The sequence below is a fragment of the Xenopus laevis genome, chromosome 6L (assembly GCF_017654675.1).
Source record: "Xenopus laevis strain J_2021 chromosome 6L, Xenopus_laevis_v10.1, whole genome shotgun sequence".
NCBI classification, from domain to species: Eukaryota; Metazoa; Chordata; class Amphibia; order Anura; family Pipidae; genus Xenopus; species Xenopus laevis.
The window spans coordinates 121,473,538-121,491,784 of record NC_054381.1 but is presented as its reverse complement, the minus strand read 5'-3'; the positions used below and the strand labels follow the sequence as shown (position 1 = coordinate 121,491,784).

The 18,247-nt window shown below is 34.4% G+C and overlaps 1 protein-coding gene across 2 annotated transcripts in view; it reads right to left on the bottom strand.

The window, feature by feature from the left end:
• The window catches only part of sntg1.L (syntrophin gamma 1 L homeolog), a 279,613-nt gene that overhangs the window by 166,007 nt on the left and 95,359 nt on the right, over window positions 1-18,247 (bottom strand). Inside the window, exon 2 of one of the 2 annotated variants that reach the window (XM_018267984.2) lies at window positions 10,719-10,757. The exons of the other annotated variant lie outside the window; for it this stretch is intronic. The gene's annotated coding sequence lies outside the window, so the exon portion shown is untranslated. The remainder of the gene's footprint in view (window positions 1-10,718; window positions 10,758-18,247) is intronic. 2 annotated transcript variants of the gene reach the window in all.

Here is an 18,247-nt window from a genome sequence, read left to right as displayed (position 1 = left end):
ATGAATGCTGCTTGAAAAAAAGTAACTCAAGTGGTTTTTCTAGAGACGATAATATTATCAATATTTAGACAAAATGTGAACAAGCTCACACAGCTCGATGGCGGGTTGAAGAAAACAGTGTGCAAATAATGCCTACAAGGTCAACGTATACACTACTACAGCGGTGGATACGGATTACGTAAAATATATGAATGCTGCTTGAAAAAAAGTAACTCAAGTGGTTTTTCTAGAGACGATAATATTATCAATATTTAGACAAAATGTGAACAAGCTCACACAGCTCGATGGCGGGTTGAAGAAAACAGTGTGCAAATAATGCCTACAAGGTCAACGTATACACTACTACAGCGGTGGATACGGATTACGTAAAATATATGAATGCTGCTTGAAAAAAGTAACTCAAGTGGTTTTTCTAGAGACGATAATATTATCAATATTTAGACAAAATGTGAACAAGCTCACACAGCTCGATGGCGGGTTGAAGAAAACACTGTGCAAATAATGCCTACAAGGTCAACGTATACACTACTACAGCGGTGGATACGGATTACGTAAAATATATGAATGCTGCTTGAAAAAAAGTAACTCAAGTGGTTTTTCTAGAGACGATAATATTATCAATATTTAGACAAATGTGAACAAGCTCACACAGCTCGATGGCGGGTTGAAGAAAACAGTGTGCAAATAATGCCTACAAGGTCAACGTATACACTACTACAGCGGTGGATACGGATTACGTAAAATATATGAATGCTGCTTGAAAAAAAGTAACTCAAGTGGTTTTTCTAGAGACGATAATATTATCAATATTTAGACAAAATGTGAACAAGGTCACACAGCTCGATGGCGGGTTGAAGAAAACAGTGTGCAAATAATGCCTACAAGGTCAACGTATACACTACTACAGCGGTGGATACGGATTACGTAAAATATATTATGGCTGCTTGAAAAAAGTGACTCCGGTGTTTTTTCTGGAGACGGTAATATTATGGATATTTAGACAGAATGTGAACAAGGTCACACAGCTCGATGGCGGGTTGAAGAAAACAGTGTGCAAATAATGCCTACAAGGCCAACGTATACACTACTACAGCGGTGGATACGGATTACGTAAAATATATGAATGCTGCTTGAAAAAAGTGACTCCGGTGTTTTTTCTGGAGACGGTAATATTATGGATATTTAGACAGAATGTGAACAAGGTCACACAGCTCGATGGCGGGTTGAAGAAAACAGTGTGCAAATAATGCCTACAAGGCCAACGTATACACTACTACAGCGGTGGATACGGATTACGTAAAATATATGAATGCTGCTTGAAAAAAGTGACTCCGGTGTTTTTTCTGGAGACGGTAATATTATGGATATTTAGACAGAATGTGAACAAGGTCACACAGCTCGATGGCGGGTTGAAGAAAACAGTGTGCAAATAATGCCTACAAGGCCAACGTATACACTACTACAGCGGTGGATACGGATTACGTAAAATATATGAATGCTGCTTGAAAAAATTGACTCCGGTGTTTTTTCTGGAGACGGTAATATTATGGATATTTAGACAGAATGTGAACAAGGTCACACAGCTCGATGGCGGGTTGAAGAAAACAGTGTGCAAATAATGCCTACAAGGCCAACGTATACACTACTACAGCGGTGGATACGGATTACGTAAAATATATGAATGCTGCTTGAAAAAAGTGACTCCGGTGTTTTTTCTGGAGACGGTAATATTATGGATATTTAGACAGAATGTGAACAAGGTCACACAGCTCGATGGCGGGTTGAAGAAAACAGTGTGCAAATAATGCCTACAAGGCCAACGTATACACTACTACAGCGGTGGATACGGATTACGTAAAATATATGAATGCTGCTTGAAAAAAGTGACTCCGGTGTTTTTTCTGGAGACGGTAATATTATGGATATTTAGACAGAATGGGAACAAGGTCACACAGCTCGATGGCGGGTTGAAGAAAACAGTGTGCAAATAATGCCTACAAGGCCAACGTATACACTACTACAGCGGTGGATACGGATTACGTAAAATATATTATGGCTGCTTGAAAAAAGTGACTCCGGTGTTTTTTCTGGAGACGGTAATATTATGGATATTTAGACAGAATGTGAACAAGGTCACACAGCTCGATGGCGGGTTGAAGAAAACAGTGTGCAAATAATGCCTACAAGGCCAACGTATACACTACTACAGCGGTGGATACGGATTACGTAAAATATATGAATGCTGCTTGAAAAAAGTGACTCCGGTGTTTTTTCTGGAGACGGTAATATTATGGATATTTAGACAGAATGGGAACAAGGTCACACAGCTCGATGGCGGGTTGAAGAAAACAGTGTGCAAATAATGCCTACAAGGCCAACGTATACACTACTACAGCGGTGGATACGGATTACGTAAAATATATTATGGCTGCTTGAAAAAAGTGACTCCGGTGTTTTTTCTGGAGACGGTAATATTATGGATATTTAGACAGAATGTGAACAAGGTCACACAGCTCGATGGCGGGTTGAAGAAAACAGTGTGCAAATAATGCCTACAAGGCCAACGTATACACTACTACAGCGGTGGATACGGATTACGTAAAATATATTATGGCTGCTTGAAAAAAGTGACTCCGGTGTTTTTTCTGGAGACGGTAATATTATGGATATTTAGACAGAATGTGAACAAGGTCACACAGCTCGATGGCGGGTTGAAGAAAACAGTGTGCAAATAATGCCTACAGGGCAAATAATGCCTAAAAGGTCAACTTATACACTACTACAGCGGTAGTAAAATAAAAAAAGTAAAATAAAAAAAAAATGAATATTAAAAAAAAAAATTAAAGTTGGTGCTGCTGAACTACTAGGAGCAGCAGATTAGCACACCAGTCCCACTCCCCAACACTGCTAGACTAATAGCACTGGGCTCTTATAGTAGTAGTAGTAGTAGTAGTAGTAAAACAACAAAAAAATAAATAAAAGCAGTCCTTACAAGGACTACTGTTATTGCAGCAGTCAGCAGATGAGATCAGAAGCAGGACAGCTGCCCACTGCAGCTACATACAGAGCACTGCAGTAGAAGGTAGATTACTAGCCAGCAAAGCTACCTAAGCTTAAATGTCCCTCAAACCCCTGCAGACTTCTGTCCCTCCAATAACAGAGCAGTATCAAAACGATTACTAGCCAGCAAACTTTCAACTGTCCCTGAAATCACTAACAGGCAGCAGCTCTCTCCCTACACTATCTCTTCAGCACACACAGGCAGAGTGAAAAAACGCTGCAGGGCTTCGGTTTTTATAGGGAAGGGGAGTGGTCCAGGGGAGAGCTTCCTGATTGGCTGCCATGTACCTGCTGGTCTGGGGTGAGAGGGCAAAAAAAAGCGCCAACAATGGCGAACCCAAAATGGCGAACGTCGCGCGACGTTCGCGAACTTCCGGCGAGCGCGAACACCCGATGTTCGCGCGAACAAGTTCGCCGGCGAATAGTTCGCGACATCTCTAATAATAAATCTTGAAAAAGTTGAGCTTTTTTTTTTTTGCAACTTTTTCTGATTTTTGGCTGAAAAGTCAAACCCGAAAAAGTAGGGGTTTAATAAATTGTCCCTTATATGTTGATCTATTTACTGTTTTATTACATTGTTTAAGAAAAATAAAAAGTAGTATAGTATAAATGAGTTACATCAGCTTCGTTATATTTTATTCATTCAAACAGAAAATTTGGATGTTAGAAAATTGAGAAAGGAGAACTTGAAAGCTGGAATGGACATTTTACATCAGAGCAGCATTTCCCCCAATCCAATAGTTGCATATACCTTAACAAAGAGAATGATGAGATAAGAGATGAGGATCATGAACACTCTCTTCATAGTGTTTTGGAATATGTTTATGGAATATGCTATATAAAAACAGTATAATAACAAGAAAGAAATACCTGTATTCTGTATTAATAATCTCCTTCTTAATTGTCAAAGCAGAATGCTTTCCTTACTTTTTTTATCATTTTAATTATTGATATAAGCCAACACCAGAAATCTGAATCATAACTATAATGTTCAGACAGATTGACCAATAATACTAGTAATAAAAAGATTCTATAGCAGACCCATAGCAGAAAATATACAAAGCAGTGTGTGTTAATAATAAATTAGTGTTAGTGTTAGTTATTATTAGTGTTAATAAATTAGAAGTTGAATTAGTGATATGCAAGTGACATGCAAAATACCTAGGGAGTAATTAATTAGAAGCCAAACAAATAAAGAACTATACATCATAAATGTTATCAAAGTTAAATGGAATTTCACATATTTTCACATCTGACTGAACTTCGTCACGCTTTAATATTTGTTCATTAAATTGTTTCCTGCTTACGCTCTGCTTTGTCCATTTTAGCATCATTATAGATTTTTTCTGGGATTCTTGCACAGCCTTAAATGAAATTCAAAATACTGAAAGTCAAACGCATTAATATTTTCATCTAGATAGATTTTCATGACCACCATGTCACATAAATCTATTGAATTATGAATTGGAAGTTCATTCAACATGATTCTGACATTTCACAATTTTCACAAGACTCACTGCAAGTTTCTCATCTTCAGAAGATAAGCCAATATTTTAATTTATAAAAATGATAATGACATCCATTAGACATTACTTATTTATGAATGCTATATAGAAGCAATCATAGTAGGAAACACTGCTCAGACATTGCTTGCAGAATCCTGGACGATTTTTCAGTACAGAGTTTTCAAAAGAAAATTGTAGATGATTGGTTCCAGAGTACAATCTAATAGGCAAGGGTAAAAATACATAGTTATACAGTGGGGAGGGAATAAAAGCGAATGATAGACAGAGGTGTACTTGCTTGTGCAATAAAGAAGGTGGAAGTGGAACTTTCATTCGTTTTGCTTAAAGGCAGGTCTGGACTCTGCATTTGCCAGAATCCACAGATTGCCAGTCCAGACCTGCTTAAAGGGGAACTATTTAAAGATGCCATTTGGAAATAATCTTTCTAAATACATTTAATTATAAATTGTGTCTCATTACTAAAAAAAACTCTTTAACCTACTTCCCTCTCAACAAAATAACCAACAACGGTACAAAACTTGCTTGCAGTTCGAATCGAGAGTATTTCTGGTTATGAGCATTAGAACTAATATATATCGTCTAGGCAAAGACTCCAACTCATGCATGAAAAGAGAATGAAGGGAGACAGATGCTGAGAGGTAGATAATAAAGAGTAACTTGATTATTTCAGAAAAAATATAGAAATGTTTATGGAAATAGTAAACTTACTAAATAAAGCTTATATTCATTTTACATTTTTGTAATAAAACGCTCTTTACGTAACGATGGTCCAATAATAGTGACGGGCGAATAAATTTGCCAGACACGAATGTGTGGCAAATTTCCACATTTCATCACAAGTAAATCAATTCGAAACTGTAGCAACAATTCGCCGGCTAAAAATCCGCTGTATCGAAAAAATAATTGACGTGCGTAAAAACTGTCAAGTGTCAAAATTATTCGGACGCCCATTGACTATAATGTATTTGGACCAAATAGTCTAAATAAAAGTTTCATGCGCATTGACTTCAATGCATTTCACAAATTTGTCACCGTTTCGCACAGATTCGCCCATCACTATCCTATAATAATACAATTGTGTCCTCACCTGAGAATCAAGTTTTGAATTTAGGGAATAACAGAGTTGTCAAATCATTTGAACAAGTAGGGAAGCTGCTAGTACAGTATATGTATATTCTAGATACTTTTTCTAGAAGTGTCAAATATTCTGTTCTGTGAGTTGATATCCATGATAATCGGTTGTAATGGGTTATTAAATCAGGTGCAAATTTTGCAACCTTTATCACAATAGAAGAATAATGGCATACTAGAAGATGTTTAATAAAGGGTCTACTTCCATACACAAGAGGTCTTACTCCTGCATTGCAAGGCAGGGTACAAAATGCAATAAAACAGGCTAAAACAGGCCAAAAGGATCATGTTTTGCTCTTTTCACCCTGCCTTGCCATTTAAGCTTCCAGAATGGAGTGCAAATAGCTGTCCCTTTAAATCGATACAGCTTGTATTCTGTATTCATAAGGGACAGGTGGTGGGCAGACCCACAAGAAGCCTGCAATGAAAACTCACAGGTGCAAGTGCTCCATGGAAGGGTCATGTCCATATACATACATACAGTATGTTCATTTTTATGAACCTGGATTTTCTATTATTCCTATATATTTGTATATGACTTCTGCTACCAGTAGAACAACTATATCAACTGTGATATGTCATACTGGCACTGCAATATGTAGCTTGAATAGGGTGAACAAAGTTTTTGTTTATATTGTATTCAGCAAAAAATGGAGCAATCAATATATTTGTGCTACACTTCAGTTACAAATACTGAAACATTGTGGTTGATTTCCTATCACAAGTGATACATTTGACAAGTGCAGCTATCAATATCAACCAAAGCAATTTCTGTAAATGCTGTGTAACATTATCGGCGTTGCATAAAAACTGATAATAAATACCAATAATTAGCGATGGGCGAATTTATGCGGCAGTCGCGAATTTGCCACAAATTCTTCTTTTTGAAACCGGCAATTCTTCTTTTTGAAACCGGCATGAAAATTCGTCGGCGTCAAAAAAAAAATTGGACGCTGGCTTCAAAAATAGACGCCGGTGCCATTAAGCAACTTTTTCACCGTTTCGCTAATTTCGCGGGAAATTCACAAATTTTTCGGCAAAGTGAAAACCCCATTACTACCAATAATGAAGAAAGATTGCCCCATACACACTTCACCACGTGATGAAGGGGCACACCCCCAGAAATGAAGAACCTTGTGTGCTGGGAATTCTCTACTTCCAAATAAATATATCATCAACTGGTTTTGATCAAATGGCTAAATTTTAATCAATATAAGAGCAAGGACCTAATTGTTTGCTCTGTAAAATAAAGGCCTATTTATCAAAATTTGGCTTTGTGTAGTTTTTTACTAACATTTAAAAAAAAAGGGAAAAAAAACCCTTAAAGGGGTGGTTCACCTTCAAACAACTCGTTTTTTTCAGATAGATCACCAGAAATAATGAATTTTTCCAATGACTTTTTATTTTCTATACGTGACTGGTTTTCTAATATTGAAGTGTAAAGTGTCTTTTTTCACCTTCTGAAGCAGCTCTGGGAGGGGGGTCGCCGATCCTGTAAACTGTTCTAAATTGATACATTTAGTTGATACATTTCTTATCTTTGTCCCTGCTGAGCAGAATCTCTGGGTTTCATTACAGGCAGCTGTTAGAATTGATACAATAGTTGCTAATACTCCAGAGATGCTGCTGAGAAATGGATCAACTAAATGTATCAACTAAATGTTGCAAAACTGTAACAGTTCAGAGTCTGCGCCTGAATTACTGAGCTGCCAGACTCAAACCCCACAGACACGAACATTCAACTTTAAACTTAGATTTTGGAAAAACAGTAAAAAATAAATAATGGAAAGTGATTGCAAAAAGTCTTTATTTCTGGGGAACAATCTAAAAACAACTGAATTGAAAAAAATGTTTGGAAGTTGAACAACCCCTTTAACCTTTAAGTAACTCAATATTTTACAATTTGTACAGCTCCCATTGACTTCTACATGACATTGAAAGCTTGTGGATGGCATACTTTTACAATAAAAAGTTTTATGGTTTTTACACTTAATAAATAGCAAGAATTTCATGTTTTAAAACCATTTAAAACCATTTTTTAGAGCTAAAAAGTTTGAATCGTGAACAAGCATTAATAAATTGCCCCTATCATCACTCTTTTTCTAGCGTTGCAGAGAAAAGTATTATTCATATCATTCCATTATAAATGTCTACAAACACAAGTGTACAATTTTAAAATTACAATTACACATTCTAATGTTTTCTTTGGTTGCATTTAATAAATTATCTTGCATTTTATTTATACTAATTACGTCCATGAAAACTATTCTCTTGTTTTTATTTGACAGTTTTACTACTTTCAATATTAATTAAACAGAGATTTTATGGTCTGATAGAGGAAGCAGGTAAAAATATAGTATAATCACAAAACGGATATAGTAAAACAATTTAGATTATCTGCTAGATAGGAAAGATCCACATAAAACCACTGATCACATAAATATAATTTTATTGCCGTATACAAAGCAAAGCTTAATTGCTATCTTTGAGACACAACGTTGCATATACACCTTTAGAGAAGCAAAACCATTTGGTTTGGTATATATTAATGCTAATGGTTTCACTGTTATTCTATATTAATTTAAAAGGTGGCTAATAGAAATACGGACATTTATTCTGGCAAAAGTTTATTCTGAAAAGTCTGTCAGGTGCATATTCTTGATAATGATTTACATCTCATTAGACATATTAGCTATATTCTTGTGACTGTCATGATACACTTCCAAACTGCACATATATTTCATAGTTCATAGAAAAACTATGAAGAACCTGGAGGAACCTGATGTGCTTCCATAAGAGCTTAAATTACACACTCAACTTTATAATTTTGACTCATATTCAATAATCATCTCAAGATCCAATAATAGCAGCTGCAGAACCTCTTTTACATTGGCTGCAAAAAAAAGTATTGTGCTTTCTCCATTGTGAAGTTAATAAAGAAAGGCTGCTGTTTTCAAATATTTGCAGTGTTTACATGATTGATGCGCTAGATTCCAACAAAATAAAAAGTGGCTGTCAAATAGATTAAGCCTTTTATATCAGATGATAAACACAATTAATAATTGGCATTTACTTCTTTCTCTGCTTGCTGATGTGGTTTTGTTAGCATTATTGTATTATACTATTCTAGAAAACCTTAACTACTAAACTATCCAACAAACCATGACACAGATTGTTGCTGTTAATCATTATTTGGGTACTGAGCACCACATAATTAATGCAAATCAACACAGTCATTTATTTGGTATGAATCTGAATAGCAAACAAAACAAACATGTATACTGTTCATCCCCATGGCTCCAGAGAAGTATTCAATCCAACAGTGAAATTGCCTGCTAATTTTGGAACTGGAACAAAATGTTCAACTGCTATCCCCCCCAATATTCTACTCTAGAGAATCTCCCTAACTAGTGGGAAGTTATGTTCATAGTTTGCATGCTTTTTTTTGGTTTTGACCCATGAAAAGTCAAGGTAATTTGCAGACCAGCATATTTTATATTGCTTTTATAATTGAATGCATGGTATGAAACCTGTTATCCAGAATGCTCGGGACCTGGGGTTTTCCATATAATGGGTTCTGTAATTTGGATCTTCATACCTTAAGTCTACTAGAAAATCATGTAAACATTAATAGGGACAGATTTATAAAAAATTCAAATTTCGAGATATTTTTTGTGTACTTTGACTAGGGAATAGTCCAAATTTGATTTGTACTGTCTCTTTAAAAATTCGACTTCAACCATTCGCCATCTAAAACCTGCTGAATTGCTGTTTTAGCCTATTGGGGATTTCTTAGAACCTATTTGAAGTCAATTGGTGAAAAACTTCCATTCGAATTCAATCGAATGCGCTATTACTTCTATTCGTACGATTTGAATTTGGCCGAATACGGACCCATTCGACCGAAAAAAAACTAACCTATTCGACCAAAAAAAAACTTCGATTTAATTTCGGTTGGTCTTTTTGAATTTCAAAGTTTTTCAAATTTGAAATTCGACCCTAAATAAATTCAATAGGCTGGTTTTGCTTCCAATAAGGATTAAATTAAAATCTTAGTTTTTTAAAACTTGGTTTGGATAAAATGGAGTCTATAGGAGACAGTCTTTCAGTAATTAGGAACTTTCTGGATAATGGGTTTCCGGATAACAGATTCCATACCTGTATATTGAATTTTGAATTTTTCCGACCTACATTAAGGGGCAGATTTATCAAGGGTCGAATTGAAAATTCGAATTTTAAAATTCAAATTTCGAGTTTCTTTTAGTGTAATTTGAGTAGGGAATAGTCCAAATTCGATTCGAGTTTAAAAAAAATGTGAAATTAGAATTTTGAAATTTATCATGTACTGTCCCTCTAAGAATTAGAATTAGACTATTCGCCATCTAAAACCTGCCAAATTGGTGTTTCTGCTGGTGTACTTATTAAAATCGTATTTCTTTTTTTTGAAAAAAACTCGAATCAAATTTGACTCAAGTTTGATTCGAGTTTGCAGGTCAATTTTATTAACCCGAATTTATTATTTCAAATCATCATTTTTTTTTAATTTTAGTTTATGGGAGTTTATGAAAGTTTTGATAAACTCCCACAAACTCTAAATTCGACCCTTGATAAATATGCCCCTAACTAAAAAAAAAAGAACCTTACTTCTACTACACAGACCCTAAACAAAGCACAAAAATGTCAAGTGATTGAGTGAGCCAAGTTATCTTCTTCACAGTTTGGTCCATTGTTTTTAAAGGGCTTTAAATACTTTTGAACATTGCAATGTGCACTGCTTATAAATGTAATTTCAATGTTATAGGGTACAATGCAATGTTATCCATATAATTCATTTTTTTAATCAGTTCAAATTTGAAATGCAGAAAGAAATTTTAAATGCATAGGAACCAATTTGCATTTTTCTCAGTTTTGTCGGCAGCAGAAATTCTACTGTTGCATGGATACAGGCTTGTCATCTCTATTAAAAATATATGAAACCAAAAAAAATATATATAACTTTACCTTTATATTGGTGACAGCCCTGAACGTTTCTTCTTTCATCTATAATAAATAAAACAAATTGTTAACGCAATTGTCAATATGAATAGTATTTCATAACCATTTGATATATTGTTCTTTTCAGTAGCTTTCAACATTTCTGGATTGAAACTCTTTTACTGACCAAATTTTTGCTCAGCTCCTTTTATTTGCTTGAGATATATATTAAAGGAATAGTTCAGTGTGAAATGAAAAACTGGGTAAATAGATAGGCTGTGCAAAATAAAAAATGTTTCTAATATAGTTAGTTAGGCAAAAATGTAATGTATAAAGACTGAAGTGAACAGATGTCTAATAAAACAGCCAGAATCCAACTTCCTGCTTTTCAGCTCTATAACTCTGAGTTAGTCAGCGACTTGAAGGGGCGCCACATGGTACATTTCTGTTCAGTGAGCTTGCAATTGATCCTCAGCATTCAGCTCAGATTCAAAAGCAACAGATATGACCCATGTGGCCCCCCCTCAAGTCTCTGATTGGTTACTGCCTGGTAGCCAGGGTAACCAGTCAGTGTAAACCAAGAGAGCTGAAAAGCAGGAAGTAGTGATCTGACTGACATAATATACATCAAATCACTCCAGACTTTATACATTACATTTTTGGCTAACTAACTATATTAGAAACATTTTTTATTTTGCACAGCCTATCTATTTACACAGTTTTTATTTTTACACTGAACAATTCCTTTAAGGGGTATATTTATCAAGGGTCGAATTTTGAATTGAAAAAAAAAACAAATTAAAAAACCGAAATTGAGTTGACGTTTTTTTTTTGGTCGAATAGATCCATATTCAGCCAAAGTCGAATTGTATGAATCAAATCATTTGATTGAATTCGATTCAAAGTTTTTGCCAAAAAAAACTTTGATTTTTCAAAGTCCGCCAATTGACTACAAATAGGTTCTAAGAGATCCCCCATAGGCTAAAACAACAATTTGGCAGGTTTTAGATGGCGAATGGTTGAAGTAAAAGTTTTAAAGAGACAGTACGGGGCAGATTTATCAAGGGTTGAACGTCGAATTGAAAAAACTTCGAAATTCGAATTCAAAAAGACCAACCAAAATGAAGTCAAAGTTTTTTTTTGGGTCAAACAGGTCAGTTTTCGATCTAATAGGTCCATATTCGGCCAAATTCGGCAAAATTCGAATCCTTGCGAATCAAAGGAATAGCCCATTCGATCGAATCTGATTCCCAAAAAACTTTGATTTTTCAAAGTCCACCAATTGACTCCAAATAGGTTCTAGGAGGTCCCCCATAGGCTAAAACAGCAATTCGGCAGGTTTTAGATGGTGAATGGTCGAAGTTGAATTTTTCAAGAGACAGTACATGATAAATTTCAAATTTTTCGAAGTACACAAAAAATAGCTAGAAATTCGATTTTTTTTTTCATTTGAAAATTCACCTCGACCTTTGATAAATCTGCCACTGATTGTACCAAGAAGAGTTGCTATGATAAAGAAACAGACAATAATAGAAAATAGCATTACTGTGCAAGTAGTAAACATTTCCTAGCAATCCCATGAATATTTCCATATATAAATGCAATTGACCACAAGTTTGTAAAATTGACTTTCAAGTTGCCTTTACCAGCAATTACTTTAGGTTAGCCCAGCATTTTGTGAATGTTTGCTGAATGTTTTTAACAATTGGCAACCATACAATATATAACAGTCTGCTCAAAGTTGCTTCAATAAGTGCTTCTACAAAAAAAATGTGTTGATGAAACACAAAGAATGTCAGGACATTACGTGAAATAAAGTTCTCTTCCTTTTACCACTGATATTAGAAGCTGGTGTGAGTGTCTAAGTACTATTCTAAGCAACCATATGTTTTTTGTGATCCGAATTTTTTTCTTAATAACTAGCATATTTGAAAATTTCAATAAAACATCTTGAATGGTGAAAATACACCTCCCATGGACTTCTATAGAAGCTTGACACATTTTAAGTGCAGAGTCTCATTCAAATTTTCATTAAACAATAAATATGTTGTGGCACTTCCTTTTGCAAGGTGGCCTTTCTCTTCAATAAACACCTTTCTTCACCTTGCAAATGGAAGCGTCACAGTGTATTTATTGGTTTATGAATTTTTACCCCTAGCAACGGTTTAAACTTCTGGAGAACCACTCTAAAAGGGTTATCATAGAGTATCGACTCTTAATTGTTGAGAGATTAATGTGAATCAAGGTTTTTTTCTTGTAAATTTGAGTTTGGAAAACTTTAATTCAGAAAAATTAAAGATGGCTTTTTTTCTGTCGTAAGTTTCTCAATCATGGAAAAATGTAAACTCAAATTTTAATCAATTTGACTCCTAGGGGCACATTTACAAAGCTCGAGTGAAGGATTCGAATTAAAAAAACTTCGAATTTCGAAGTGTTTTTTTGGCTACTTCGACCATCGAATGGGCTACTTCGACTACGACTTCGACTTCGACTAGAACGATTCGAACTAAAAATCGTTCGACTATTCGACCATTCGATAATCGAAGTACTGTCTCTTTAAGAAAAACTTCGACCCCCTACTTCGGCAGCTAAAAGCTACCGAAGTCAATGTTAGCCTATGGGGAAGGTCCCCATAGGCTTGCCTGCGTTTTTTTGATCGAAGGGTATTCCTTCGATCGTTGTATTAAAATCCTTCGAATCGTTTGATTCGAAGGATTTAATCGTTCGATCGAACGAATAATCCTTCGATCGTTCGATCGTAGGATTAGCGCAAAATCGTTCGACTTCGATATTCGAAGTCGAACGATTTTAGTTCCTAGTCGAATATCGAGGGTTAATTAACCCTCGATATTCGACCCTTAGTAAATCTGCCCCCTAGTGTTGAGATTTAATCCATCCATCTTATAAGTACTCTATAAATCTTTTAGAGGTAAACAAACTGATTTACTACATTCCAAAGAATAAATGTGAAAAAATATGTTTGAAAACATTATTTGAAAAATCAGTGTAATTACACTTACCCCAAAAATAATTTTAATGCAGATTTTTCAATACAGCTGCAAAATTTTCCCCACTTGGTATATCAGCTGGTAGTTATAGTTACGGTAGTTGCATGTAATATGCCCAAGTATCAAAATTTCATTTTCATTTCATTTTCTTTTATTTCAGTGTTTTTCAACATTTATTAGACATACCAGAATTGTTACATTTACATTACAATTTTTATAAAAAGCCAGTCTAAACCTATTCTAACCCATACATCACATATATATTAATTTAAATGTTATATTTGTTACATACATAAAACAATTTACTCTTATCGCACTCAGACTAAGTGTATCTACTTTTTCAGTATATCTTATTACAACACTTAGGGGCCAATTTACTTAGTGAATTTTCAAATTCAAAAACTTCGAATTTCAAAGTCATTTTTGTGTATTTCGACCATCATATAGGCCAAATTCAACTTCGACTCGAATTGAAAATACTTTGAATATTTGACCATTCAGAAATCGAAGTACTGTCTCTTTAAAAAACTTCAACTTTGACACTTCGCCACCTTATGGGAACCTCCTAGAACCCAGAGCCAACATTTGGCTACGTTTTTAGAAGTTGAAGGGTTTTTTTTGAAAATCGATCGATCGATTAAATCGTTCGAATCTTTGAACTCTTTCAACAAACGATCAAATGATTTTACTTCAATCGAATATGGCCATATTCAATCAAAAAAAACCTTCAACTTCGAATATTGAACTATTGCAATTCGATAGTCGAATTTTCTACGTTTTTTCACTTTGAAATTCGACCCTTAGTAAATGTGCCCCTAAATATACTAAATATTAATAAAACATCCAATGGCTTATCATGCTAACAAGCCTGAAAAAAACAGCTGCAATTCAATCCAAGTGATATTTCAAATGGCAAAAACGGTGCCAAATCCCAGAATAAACCTTTACCTTACCACATGAAACTAATAACTGGCTTATGATTGCGCAAATAATTTGCCTCAAGCACTAGAAGCTCTTACTCAGATCCTTATGAATTAATTAGCATGTCTACTCTGTAGAACAATGGGTTATGATCATTGTGAATACAGTGTGTGTCTCATTTGTCAGAAACTCAACACCTGTTTTTCTAAACCACAACAAGCTAGGCAGCCAATCTGACCACATCCCTATTAAACTCTATATTGCAAATGAGCAGTTATGTTGCTTAGTGGAACTTCTGTGGACATAATTTGTGATGGTGCTATGCTGCAACCATAGTCTGGCTGGTGTTATTGGTTATCTTAGTGACTTAAATTCTGGACCATACCCCTTATTATCATCTTTTTTATTGGTTTATAAACATAATATGATTGCTGTGGGGGAAGATAAAGAAACTGCAATGTCAGTGGCACTAGGACTACTTAAGGCTCATGGCAGCCATAAGTTTACAGATTGTTGCCAGATACATGGTTTTAGATGACTTAGGATTCATACAGTATGTTCAACAATTGATCATAATAGTCACATAGAAATTGCCCGTTGTATGGATTTATCTGGTATGAAACTGTTGTCAGGTTTGGCTCAAACAAGTATTACTATTCCTGATATCCATACTCAATCGGAAAATAATCAAAACATCTTCTTCCCAATTGCCGTTTTTTGGAACAAAATGATGTAGTTGTTTAAAAGGCTCTTTGTTTTGTACATAACTTTACCAATCAAGTCATAAAGCTTAAACTGTAAATGCCGTTCTACCTTCCTGCTGGCTTCTTGATGTCCCTTTCAGTGGAGGGATTTTGAAAGCCAGAAGCAATTTCATTTTTGACAAGTTAAGATGCACGATGTACACTGTGCACATAAGTGTGAGAATAGAATGCTTGAAGTCTGCTTTACATGACTGAAACAGACAGAATCTGACACCTCTAATAACACATGTCAGCAAGACCTCAGCAGTTCACAAGCTATTTTTTTTTTTTTTTTTTTTTAAAATGTTTCCACTGAGAATTAAAAGGAGTTGTGTATTGTTTGTTTTTTATAGAAATAACATTATTCATAGTTCAATACACTTTAGTGGCGCACCAGCCTATTATCTGAAACAACTTAATAAAAAGACATTGTATAAGAGATGATACAGACAACTTTTAGACTAAAAACAAATGAAAGCCAAAGCCAGCGTGGCATTAAAGAGGATATTAGGAAAAACTATAAAAATCGTGAAACTGTGGATGAAAACAACACATTCATCATAATTATCATAATGTGTACAAAGATTTATGTCGAAAATACAGTGTCAAAAGCTGTATAAAAGAAATGGAGAATTTGTCAATGTGTGTTTCATTTTACACCACCTGAACCCTGCATTTCATGATATTATTTTACAACACTTCAGACCTTGCCAAATCTGTTAAAGTCAATGGAAAAAACAGCAGCAGAATTCACAATGGAAAGAACAAATGCATTAAAAAAAAACATATGTTTAAGGTTAATTATTTTGGACATCAAGATTATATCTGTGGTTTGTTTTAAGTACATCCCTTTTTTTTCTTATTTTAGCATTTATTTAATGTTTTTTAAACTACATGATCATCTCAAATTTTTCCTTTTTAATTAAGGATTAAATAAGAATAAACTGCATTGGTTATTTTTCCTTAAAAAGTGCTTATATTTTTTCTATTGTTCCTTTGTCAATTGCACAAATGGTACAAATGATGCTTCACGTGTGCTCTTAAAATATAGCATAGATTTCATGCCATGATACCTATTAGCATTATATGTGGGCTGTCACCTTAACTTTGTCAAAACTTCTGGAACTTAAAAATATAAAGATATTTTAAAATTTTAACAGTAAAGAAAATTGCTGCAGAGAACGTTAAAGGCACTGGTAAATGGAAATAAACAGGAGTGTGCTTGAGATTTTAGGTTACAATAGTGAGTAAAACTGAAAGCAACCAACACTGGAAATAATTATTTTAAGTTTAAGATATTTTAAGTTTTAAGTTCAAGGTAAAAATATTTATAATGAAGATAAAAATAACCATCTATCTTGAAGAGGACAGAGCACCTGTTTCTTCAAAAAAAAAATTATTATATATAGGTCAAATGTGTTATAATTAGCAATTCTGAAAAAGGAAAAATCAAGCAGACATTTTTTCTGCCCTATATACCCAATGTAAACACATTTTTTAATTCTGTGCATTGAAGTTGTATTATGTAAGGCAGCATTTAAAAAGAAAATAAAGATTACAGGGAAGTGTTCTCAGAAATTTGGCAAGATGACAAGATACATCTTGCTTATCTGCATATTTTAAAATAATTATGATTTTGCAAGCAGGGACATAATTCTGAAAATATCATTGAGAACTTAAGTCCCCTGAAGTTCCACAAATATTTTTGCAAAAGTTAAATAAATCCAGTTTTGGGGGTTGGTATTGGTTTATAACTAAGTATCAATATCTACTTGTCCATGGAAACGGGGTCAAGATCATTTCACACATAGATTGCTATTGGTTTACTCAAAGATATACAGTACTGTAAATGTGTTATACTAATATAGCAAGGGAGATCTGGGAAACAGGTAATGTTATCCCTATAAAATGTCCTTTTGGATAAATAACATAAGTAATGTTTTGCTCTCCTATATTACCAGTAAATCACAAGAAGACAGAAAATGTATTTAAAGTGCAGAGAGTGAGTCATCCAATCCAGAGAGTCATCCAAGCCATGAGACTATTGTCTGCTAGTGGCTAAATATATGGGTAAAACATCATGGAAGATATTAGTCATGCACACCTGTTATAGGCTACTATGGATCTAAAGCTTTCCAATTATCTATCCACCATGGTTAAGTAACACAGCATTTATTAATATTTTCATTATTTTTTAAAAATCAATCTTGTTTTTGCTATTTATAATCACTTGTGGGATAGGCAAAGGTTGGGAAAGATTTCATGCTTTTGGATAAATCATTTGAAAAGAAGGCAAAGATCCAAGTGTAGAGCACAGTGGAACACAACATGCTATACTTCACTGAAGGAACAGAGAACAACCAGAGGCATAAACACATAGGCACAGATGCTACAAACAGAAATAGAACTAATCTATAATTGTGGGTCTGTTTCAAAATTCTGACTATTATTTTGGACTAAGTTTCAGGATCAGCCGTAAGAGAGGTTGCTGCAAAAACAAGAAAAAATGCTAGCTTGATTTGTCTATGTGCCATACCACAGTGTTTGCTATTTACAGTAGTCTTCTGCAAGATAAGCAGAGTCGTTTGGATTTGGTAACAACTTGTGCTTTGGTGCAACCCTTTTTTTGTTGACCTGTGTATAGTAAAACATTCTTTCTTCCAGTTTCTCTCCTCATCACCTGCACTTATTTTATCACTATCATTAGAAATCATACTGAACATTTTATACATTTCTGTATTATCATATACATATACAATGTAGCTAGTTGTAGGTAAAAATATTAAACTCCTAAATTTACTTGTTGCTTTGCTCAACCAGTTACAGCTCCCCATGTCTTTTTGGTATCTGGGCACCTAAAATTAAATTCATTCTGTATAATGAA